This window comes from Otolemur garnettii, unplaced genomic scaffold (genome assembly GCF_000181295.1).
Source record: "Otolemur garnettii isolate 467f Iridium unplaced genomic scaffold, OtoGar3 scaffold00008, whole genome shotgun sequence".
In the NCBI taxonomy this organism is placed as follows: Eukaryota; Metazoa; Chordata; class Mammalia; order Primates; family Galagidae; genus Otolemur; species Otolemur garnettii.
Window position 1 is genome coordinate 35,784,537 of NW_003852403.1, and position 10,088 is coordinate 35,794,624.

General features: G+C 38.3%; 1 pseudogene across 1 annotated transcript; it reads left to right on the plus strand.

Moving 5' to 3' along the window:
• The first annotated feature begins 250 nt into the window (after window positions 1-250).
• Window positions 251-1,733, plus strand: LOC100964517 (annotated as a pseudogene). The gene has a single exon (XR_001161004.2). The product of XR_001161004.2 is annotated as a cytochrome b-c1 complex subunit 2, mitochondrial pseudogene (transcript).
• Window positions 1,734-10,088: the final 8,355 nt, after the last annotated feature.

Consider the following 10,088-nt stretch of genomic DNA (forward strand, 5'->3'; position numbering starts at 1 on the left):
AGCACATTTATTTATTGTGTATTTTCAAATGCACCATTCCTGGTTATTTCATATCTCCTTTTGCAAGAAAAAGGTAGCAATACTGTGATAACTGCACAATACCATGGCTCTTAAGAACCTGTTTCTATGGAAAACTATAGACATTCTTGCCTCTGCTGTTCCCTAATGCCTTCTATTTAATGTTGGCACCTTCATGCTATTGTGGTTACTGACTTTCAATGACTCTGTTGAAAGTTGTCATTGTGATCTTGCTTTCTTTTAATAAGGTAGTGACCATGGGTCAGAGCCATCTTGAACCATGAAGCTGCTAACCAGAGCCGGGTCCTTCTCAAGATTTTATTCCCTCAAAGTTGCCCCCAAAGTTAAAGCTACAGCTGCCCCCGCAGGAGCACCTCCACATCCTCAGGACCTTGAGTTCACCAAATTACCGAATGGTTTAGTGATTGCTTCTTTGGAAAACTATGCTCCTGCATCAAGGATTGGTTTGTTCATTAAAGCAGGCAGTAGATATGAGGACTCGGACAATTTAGGAACTTCTCATTTGCTGCGTCTTGCATCCAGTTTAACTACAAAAGGAGCTTCGTCTTTGGAGATAACTCGTGGAATTGAAGCAGCTGGTAGTAAATTAAATGTGACTGCAACAAGGGAGAACATAAGTTACACCGTGGAATGCCTGAGGGGTGATGTTGATATTCTAATGGAGTTTCTGCTCAGTGTCACCACAGCACCTGAATTTCATTGGGAAGTAGCCGACCTTCAGTCACAACTAAGGGTTGACAAAGCAGTGGCTTTTCAGAATCCACAGGCTCAAGTCATTGAAAATTTGCATGCTGCAGCTTACCAGAATGCCTTGGCTAATTCCTTGTATTGTCCTGACTATAGGATTGGAAAAATGACAGCAGAGGAGTTACATTACTATGTTCAGAATCATTTTACAAATGCAAGAATGGCTTTGATTGGACTTGGTGTGAGTCATCCTATTCTTAAGCAAATTGCTGAACAGTTTCTCAACAAGAGGGAAGGGCTTGGTTTAACTGGTGCTAAGGCCAGATACCCTGGAGGTGAAATTCGAGAACAGAATGGAAACAGTCTTGTCCACGCTGCTCTTGTAGCAGAAGGTGCTGCCACAGGAAGTGCAAATGCACTTAGTCTTCTTCAGCATGTGCTTGGTGCTGGACCATATGTCAAGAGGGGCAGCAATGCCACCAGCCTTCTATATCAGACTGTTGCCAAGGGAGTTCACCAGCCATTTGATGTTTCTGCTTTTAATGCCAGTTACTCAGATTCTGGACTTTTTGGGATTTACACTATCTCCCAGGCTGTAGCTGCTGGAGATGTTATCAAGGTTGCCTATAACCAGATAAAAACAATTGCTCAAGGAAGCCTTTCCAAAGCGGATGTCCAAGCTGCCAGAAACAAGCTGAAAGCTGGATACTTAATGTCTGTGGAGTCTTCTGAGGGTTTCCTGGGTGAAGTTGGATCCCAGGCACTAGTTGCTGGTTCTTACATCCCACCATCCAGAGTCCTTCAGGAGATTGATTCAGTGGCTGATGATGATGTCATAAATGCTGCAAAGAAGTTTGTTTCAGGCCAGAAGTCAATGGCAGCAAGTGGAAATTTGGGACATACACCTTTTGTTGATGAGTTTTGATACTGAAGCACATATTACAAGAGAGAGCTGAAAGTCTACTATATTTACCTTTTTATTTTTAATAAGGTAAAATACCTTAAAGTATAAATTCTTTCCAGCTGGCCTAAAGTCAATAAAGCATTCTGCTAAAAAAATAAAATAAAATAAAATAAAAAAGAAAGTTCTCATTGTGCTTACTTGCTGGTAACTACAAACGTAAATTTTAAGCAGAAAAATGTGAACAGTAATTTTCTGGCCATGATAAATTTATAATTTGGAATATTATGATAGAACAACATACCATCCTTCTATATTACTCTTGAATTCCTTTGGCCACAATCATGGCATTCCTAGAAAGTGATTTGTACATGTAGATTGCACTTCTGTTTCTTGCACATAGCTGGAAATACAGAAGAGAGGCTAGGTGGGATAAAAAGACTTGGTAAATTTACATAAATAATGCCTGCTCTTCTTCCAGTTCAAGAGTGACCCAGGAGAACAGAATGTCACCACATAGGTGAGGACAAGAGAAGGGCCTGTTGGAGTAGCCATTGTAAAAGCCTTCAGATGAAATAAGGGCAGCCACTTGCAGGAAATTGCCTGACACGTGACATGGAGACTATGAAGAAGGGGGGAATGCCAGCAGAGAGGGACATGGGGTTAAGGACATCTGCTAATAATAGTAGAAGGTGCTATAGACCATAGCAGGCACTTTAGTCCAAACATAGACAAGTGAGGGTTAACATAGGGGTCTACATGTACAGCTCAAGCTCTAGCCCTGAAGTCATCCTATGATCAACATGAGGGCAGTCCCCCCAAATCAGCACATTAGCATTTTTCTGGCAGCTCATCTTTATGCAGTTATGCCAAAGAAGTACCATGCCAGCCAGCAGTAGTGATCCTGGAACAAGCACCAGCCACAGGTCACTGGACAACTCTATACCATGAGTCTTTGAGCTCGTGAGGGCATGTGGCCAATCTTGCAGATGGAGGGGCACCTGGAAGTGGAGAAATGTGGACCTGTGGGCTAGGGCCCACGTGGGTCTCAATCTGACCTCAAGTGCCTCATTCAGATGATATTCCCATCCCAACTGGTCCCAGGATTTCTAGGAGGAGGAACTGAAAAATTTCAAGGAAGGTTCTCTAAAACATGATATGCCTCCTGAATCCCAAGCCTAGATGAAAGGCTTGCCCGAGTATATGGGAAGCCCTGAAGGTAAATTGGGGACAGCTCAAGGAGGACCTTGTAATGCCATGTTCTGGAACTTAAATTTCATCTGCAAGTTGGTAATTCTAACAAGCCTTTTTCTGTATACGTAATGAATGTTATTAGGTAAAATGAAAACAAAAACATTATGGTCAAATAAGTGGAAACATTTGACTTTTCATAGCTTTAAATGCATTAATCTGAATTTTGAGTCTTCTATAAGGAGACAGACATCTTTTTGTAAGGATTCTTTGTGTTAAAAAATAACCCATGAAATCATTTATCTGTTATGAAGTATATTCCTCAATTATTATTCTGCAGAACACACTTTGGGGAAAGCTATAATAGAGACAAGAGCCTCTGCAAGGGTTTCATGCAGAAGAGATTTTCATTTCAGAAAAATTGCTATGGTACAGGAAAGCAAGTAGTTAATGGATAGAGAAGGAAAGGCTAATAGGAAAGCAATCACTGCAGGGACTAGTCAAGTGATGATGAGGTCTTAACTAAGCCAGTGTTAGTAGTATGTGGAGTCACAAAATAAGCAAATGTTTCTTGGATAAATTAAACTATATGTATCTTGCTAAAAATAACTAAATGAGGAAGAGAGTCATTTAATTATTTCAGGCTGTTGAGTCTGCCACTACAACTAATGATAGCAAATCCCAGAATGTATGTGAGAGGTGTAATTTTTTTTCTTTTTTGGGGGGGGTGGAGTCTTAGTTATCAAGAACATTTCATTTGTGAACAACTAGCCCCTCTGAGCATGATTCTTATACTTGAGGATATGTATTTTCCATAAAACATTGCCTTTAAACTAAAGTCAACTGCTTCATCTGGGACTCAATATGTTCCCTTGCTGCAGGGAAAACTGGCCATGTTGGACTTACTGAGACACAGTCTGTCAGGCTCTGGTGCGACGGCTTCCTGAGGTATTCCCAAGAATGGTTTGACAATATGTGATTATTCTCCTTGAAAATGACTTCAGTACCCAATTCCAGTGTAGGTTACAAGTGTAATCACAGATAGGACTGATCAGTGCATGTTAACCCTTTCTGAATCTACTCATTTGATCCTACAGCCCCAACCCACAGAAGTATATTAACATCCTTTCAAAAGCATGCGAATTTGAATAATCTACAAAGATAGGGGCCTCATGTGTATTAGAAGCTGATGGGGCTGGAATTATATAGGTTTTCTGGGAAGACTGAAAACTAATAAAATCAGCCCACTCTCAAATTTTGGAGTCTTGGTTATCAGGAACATTTTTTTTATGACCAACTACTGCCTCTAAGAATGAAAACCAAAATTCAGAGAAAGAAACTACCAAGGCTGACCCAATATAGCAGAACTGAGAAGTAAACTCGAATCTTCTTGTCCCTTTTAGAAATTAGAAATTTCAATGTCTAGTGACTCCAAATCCCCACTAAAAATACTCCCAAAAAGGCATTTTTGAAAGAGCAAACATGAGCATGTTATTTTTTCTTAATTTAAAAAGTCATGTAAACTTTTGCTGTGTGAAATTATATGGCATGAAGGAACATAACCTCCATATATATTTTCTATGTTTTTAAATGCTTTATTTCTGTCTTAACATAACATAATAATTCAATGAAAACAGAAAACAGCTGCATCTTGACAAGTTTTTAAATGATTTGATTTTTCTAAAATTTTAGCAGAAATATTCATTTACCTCTAAATGCAAAGAAGGATATCCCAGATGCTGTGAACATCTACATACCCTACTTCATCCAAAACACCAGGGCCCAAGTCCCTGGTGCTGCTATTCCTTTGTAGCCAAACTTCTCAGGAGCCAAAGACAATTATTGTTCAGCAGACTTGCTGGAATCTGGTGCCTTTTTGAGTATTGGCTGATGAAATTACAAAGCCCTCAGCCTTCTATAACAGGAACTCTTGATTATGTCTAAGAAGAAATATAGCAAGGCATGGTGGGCTGTGGGGCTGCAGAGGACAGCTGGGTCCTCCCTGATGATGGCTGGGCCAACCAGGCCGACACATAAGCTTCCACACTACTTCTGAAGACAGGTGCCCGTCAGAATCAGCAGGCCTTCTAGGTAAATGAGGAAATGTGGAGCTGTAGCTGCTATGACACAGCATCACTCAGGGTTGTCATGTTGGAAGCGACAGAGGAAGGATAGGACCAAGTGGATTTTAGCCGAGACACCAAAAGAGGCAGAAAGTAAAATGATGCTGTTCAAGGTGGTGATGACACTATGGTAGTGGTAGCAATACCAAGCACATCACCTGCTCAACCTACAGGCCTATGAAGGCAATTTGGAGAGGAATAAGGTCTCAAGGCATGGCGGGAACATCAGAAGGACAAAGCAACCTAACTTCTTCTTCCCTAGGAACTTCCAAGTGCAGTGGAAACATGGTGGAGAAGAAGGAAGAGAACAACTGAGCACAACCTCCCCCTTTCTTTCTAAAAGGACAGGTAAAATTGTACATATTTCCTATGTAGAACAGGATGCTTTGAAGTATATATACATTATGGAATGGCTAAATATAGCTAATTAATGTAAGCATTACCTCATGCAACTATCCTTTTTATTGTGAGAAAACTTAACATCCACTCTCTTTGCATTCTCCAAGAATGACAACATATTAACTATAGTCACCTTGTTGTAAATAGAGCTCTTAAATTTATTCCTTCTATACGAAATTTTGTATCCTTTGGCCAAAATATTCCAAAATACACACTCCATCCCTCAACCATCCCAACCCTGGTAACTATCATTTTACTCTCTACTTCTATGAGATCAACTTTTTTGATTCCACATAGTAGTGAGCTAATGTGGTATTTATCTTTCTGTGCCTAGCTCATTACACTTAACACAGTGTCCTACAGGTTCATCCATGTTGTTGAAAATGGCAGAATTTCCTTTTTATGGCAAACTAGTGTTCCATGGTATATATTAACCATAGGTTCTGTAACCATTCACCCCTTGATAGAAACTTCCGTCGATTCCATATCTTCACTGTTGTGCTTAGTGCCATGATAAATATACAGTGTAAGTATTTCTTTGACATACTAATTTCATTTCCTTGGGCTATATACCCAGTAGTGAGGTTGCTGGGTCGTATGGTAATTCAATATTTTGTTTTTTAGGAACATCCATACTGTCGGCCTATAAAAAGAAATTGTATGTATGTGTTTATATGTATATGCATGAGTGTGTATATATGTAGATGGGTATGTTTGTATAAGTATAGGAACACATATGCAAACATACTTATAAAATTGTGCACTGTGATTATGTCTAGGTGTCAAAGCAGGTGGAGGAGGCACTCTGTAGACATGATGGTTTGAAACTGATGGCAATGGCAGTGAATTTCACTTATTTTAGTGTATGTCCATATACCTTTCTTTTTTAAGTAATATAGACTTTAAAAAGACAAATTGTATGTGTTCCAGCCCCATTTAGTTGTGGGAGTTGAAAAAATATCTCTTCACATTTGTGCTTATTTTCATTTTTTTTGTTGTTGTTAAATAAACATTTATTATTTCTATTATTATTAGTGTGTATTATTCACAGGTGTTATAATGTATACTACAACATTTCCTTCTTGAACAACTTTGTTTTCTTTTTTTGTTTCAGATTAACGTAAGGGTATAAATGTTTAGATTACATTGTTTTTGTTTCTAAGGTAAAGTTCCAGTTGTAGTTAAGACCTTCATCCAGGGGGTGTGCTGTATACCCTTACTTTGTGCACATTTCATTTTCGAACTCCGTGAAATAGACATGACCTTCTGACCCAGCAGAGGTAAGAAGCTCAGATGCTCTCAGTAATGTTCTGTATCGGAGAAAGCAATGTGATGTAAATATGGGATTGGCTTTTTTCTTTGTTTTCATTGAGAAATATCCTTGTAGGAGAATTGCTGCTCTAGAAAGTGGAGGACAGCCTTATTTTTTCATCTTTCCCATCCATCTATGCTTTTTGAAGGTCCTATGACCATGACCATCTGTGTGGATTGGTCATGCCAACATCACTTCTGCAATGTGTTTACTGTGGGTTGGCCATTGTCTTGCCCCTGTTCTGAACTCATGAGACTTTAATAATATGAATGGCTTAGAGGTAGGCAAAGTATCTCTACTGATGCCTTGACTTGCTCTCTCTGTCTTTCTGCTCCAGATTACAGCCCAAATAAGTAAGAGAAATTAGAGTAATATCCTAATTAAAAATATAAAATTGGATTTTTACTTTCTGTCTCACTTGTAAGCTTCTTGCCCATATAACACTAATCATACATTAAGAAAACCTTATCTCCTAAGAGTCACATAATATTCATTAAAATAAATACCAAAGCTTTATTAATGAGGCTTTACTGCATTTTATTCCTAACACCTTCATTAATTTGTGTGAATATCCTTAAACTCCAACCTCTATTAGTAAACCCGACAAAGAGAATTAACTTTGAAATTCAGTGTGTATGGAAATCACCTAGAATGCCATTTAAAATATAGAGTCCTGAGCCTCACCTGTAATTAGTCTGGTTCAGTTTACATCTAGGGCGAGTCCCAGGCATTTACCTTTTAATCTGTATCCTAGACGATTCTATTTTAGGTAATCTAAAAGTTGGAATTCTGTTGTAGTGGTTTGGGGACATAGAATACAAATCCCAATGTTCATTTAAAAAGATAATTGCCTTAGGTTTTTTATCTAGCATTCATTCAGTCATTTGATTTAATAAATATATAATTATTAATATAATAATAAATCAGCCAATCTCTGATAAATCATCCGTCATCTCTGTTTATCTGGAATGAACTGCTCATTGAGGACAAGTCTTCTTGGATCGAGTTGTTACCTCCATATAAATGTGAAAAGAGTACAGAAGTCAAGGACTAGAGTGTGAGATGTTGGTCTATCACCTTACTGGACAGCTCACAGAATGAAAATATCAGTTCCAAAAGTTTTTGTATAAAGACAATGAAAAAAACCTCGGATTATTTATGACCAAACCAAAAGAATTATCTATTTATGCAAGGTGATTCAAAAGTTATTGTGTTGAATTCATTGTCACTGTTTTGGAACTAGCATGACCCTTAAGAATATTCAGAGATTTGGGAAAACATGGGATACTCTGAATCCTCACCTCCCTCTTCCAGTCTCTCCTCTGTCAATAAGGCCATCTTCCACTGCTTAAAGCAGGTGTCCTCAAACTATGGCCCACGGGCCACATGCAGCCCACCATAGACATTTATCCAGCCTGCTGGGTGTTTTTGCCACTGCTGCCTGTCCTGCTTAGCCGCCCACTTGTCCTGGGCCCTGTAGTCTGGCCCTCCAGTGGTCTGAGGGACAGTGAACTGGCCACCTATTTAAAAAGTTTGAGGACCCCTGGCTTAAAGATACTGTTTTTGTTGGTTGGTTGGTTTGTTTGTTTTTCACCTAAGGGAGTTACCTTCCCAAAGAAAACAATTTTTTATCGTGTTTCCTTCTTTTCACTTATTTTCCTCCAAACTTAAATCCACAGCTAGATTCCAGCCTGTCCTAAAATGTCAGTTGCAAAGTCAAGTTAAAAAATAGAGGGCTTATCCACTGAATATCTTTAGAACTATACTAATTTATAATGGCTAGTATCTTGAGAATATGTGTGGAAATTGAGAGAGATAACAGAAGGATGGATCAACCTGAATTTGTTAATTTGTGTGCCAGAAATTCCACATTAAGCAGTCTACTCAAAGAGCTAAAAGTAGTTCTAATTCTTTTCTCAGTTGATTTGTGAAATCCTGAAAAATATAAAGTATTACCATGATATTCCTGTAGTTATTTCAACAAGGATAGAGAAAGGGATGAAAAATTTTAGAAAAACAGAAGTACTAGAGTAGCTTTGTCTTGTACAATCTTACCAACCATTTTTATTCCATAAATTAGCTTCTGCCCACCCTAATTAAGTCCCAAAATAGAATAACTATACAATATTAGGGAAAGGAAAGTACCCAGACCTTTTGAAGTTTACAAAGCCCTGGTGATGAGCTAATTCCAGGAGATTTAGAGGGTTTCTCTGTTTTTTAAACTAAGGTAAGAGTCTATGGAGGTTCAGTGATCAATTTTGACACTAATTTACTTCATATTAAATCAAATGGGACACCAAGATCACCCTGTAGTTATTTTCCTAGTTCCCAAATGTCTTAATCCATTGGCTGCCATAACAAAATCCCATAAACTGGATAGCTTATAAATAATAGAAATTTCTTTTTTATAGTTCTGGAAGTTGGGAATTCCAAGGTTGGTGTACCAGCAGATTTGATGTCTGGTGAGGGGTCATTTTCAGCTTCATAAAGGGTGCATTTGTACTGTCCTCACATGGTGGAAAGGTGACTTTCATAGGGCACTTATCCCATTCACAAGGGCTCCACCCTTATGACCTAAGCACCTCCCACTAGGCCAATCCTCTCATTAGGGTTAGGATTTCAACATATGAATTTTGGGGAAACACAAACATTCAGACCACAGCATCAACTGTATCACTGAAATAGATAATTCTCATCAATTACAGAATCAGCCTCTTTGTTGCTGACCCATGGAATTTGCTAGGGTGGAAATAGAAATCGCTGGTCCTCATCTCATCAAATACTTAATGAAAAGTTATGAGGCATTCCTCAGGAGTACCTCTTAGGAAATCAGTACCTATGTGATACTGATTACCATAGTGATAATGATTCCTATGATCAGCCCCCACCCATTAAATCCTTAGATTGCTCAATGTAGAGTGGGGATAATAAAAAGTTCAACCAGATCAGACTCTCATTAAAGTTTCTATTTCTTATATGATTTCATTAACCCTATCAACACAGTTTCTGGTCCCTAATATGAAGCCATTGATTTGAAGAATATTTTTCTTCTACACTAAGACATCACTGGTTGTTTGATTTTTAAGCATACCTTCATAGTCTTGCTTCACAATTACTCCAGTGTTTCATTCTGTACCCTAATTTATTCTTCAGGAAAGCTTACTAGATATAATGTTGAATACTAGCCTACCACATTGAAGGCATCTTTCTTAAAGGATCTGTATTATGTTACTAATTTGTAATCTTTCTGTGTTTTGATGTTGGCATTTAGTTCAATGAACTTCCCTGTTAGTACAGCTTTCCTGTGTCCCAGAGATTTTGGTAATGTGTATCACTTTTGTGATTCCATTAGGAAAAACATCTTTTGAGTTCCATCTTGATTTCATCTTTATCCTAAGGATTATTCAACATCAGGTTAATTCCCATGTGTTTATGT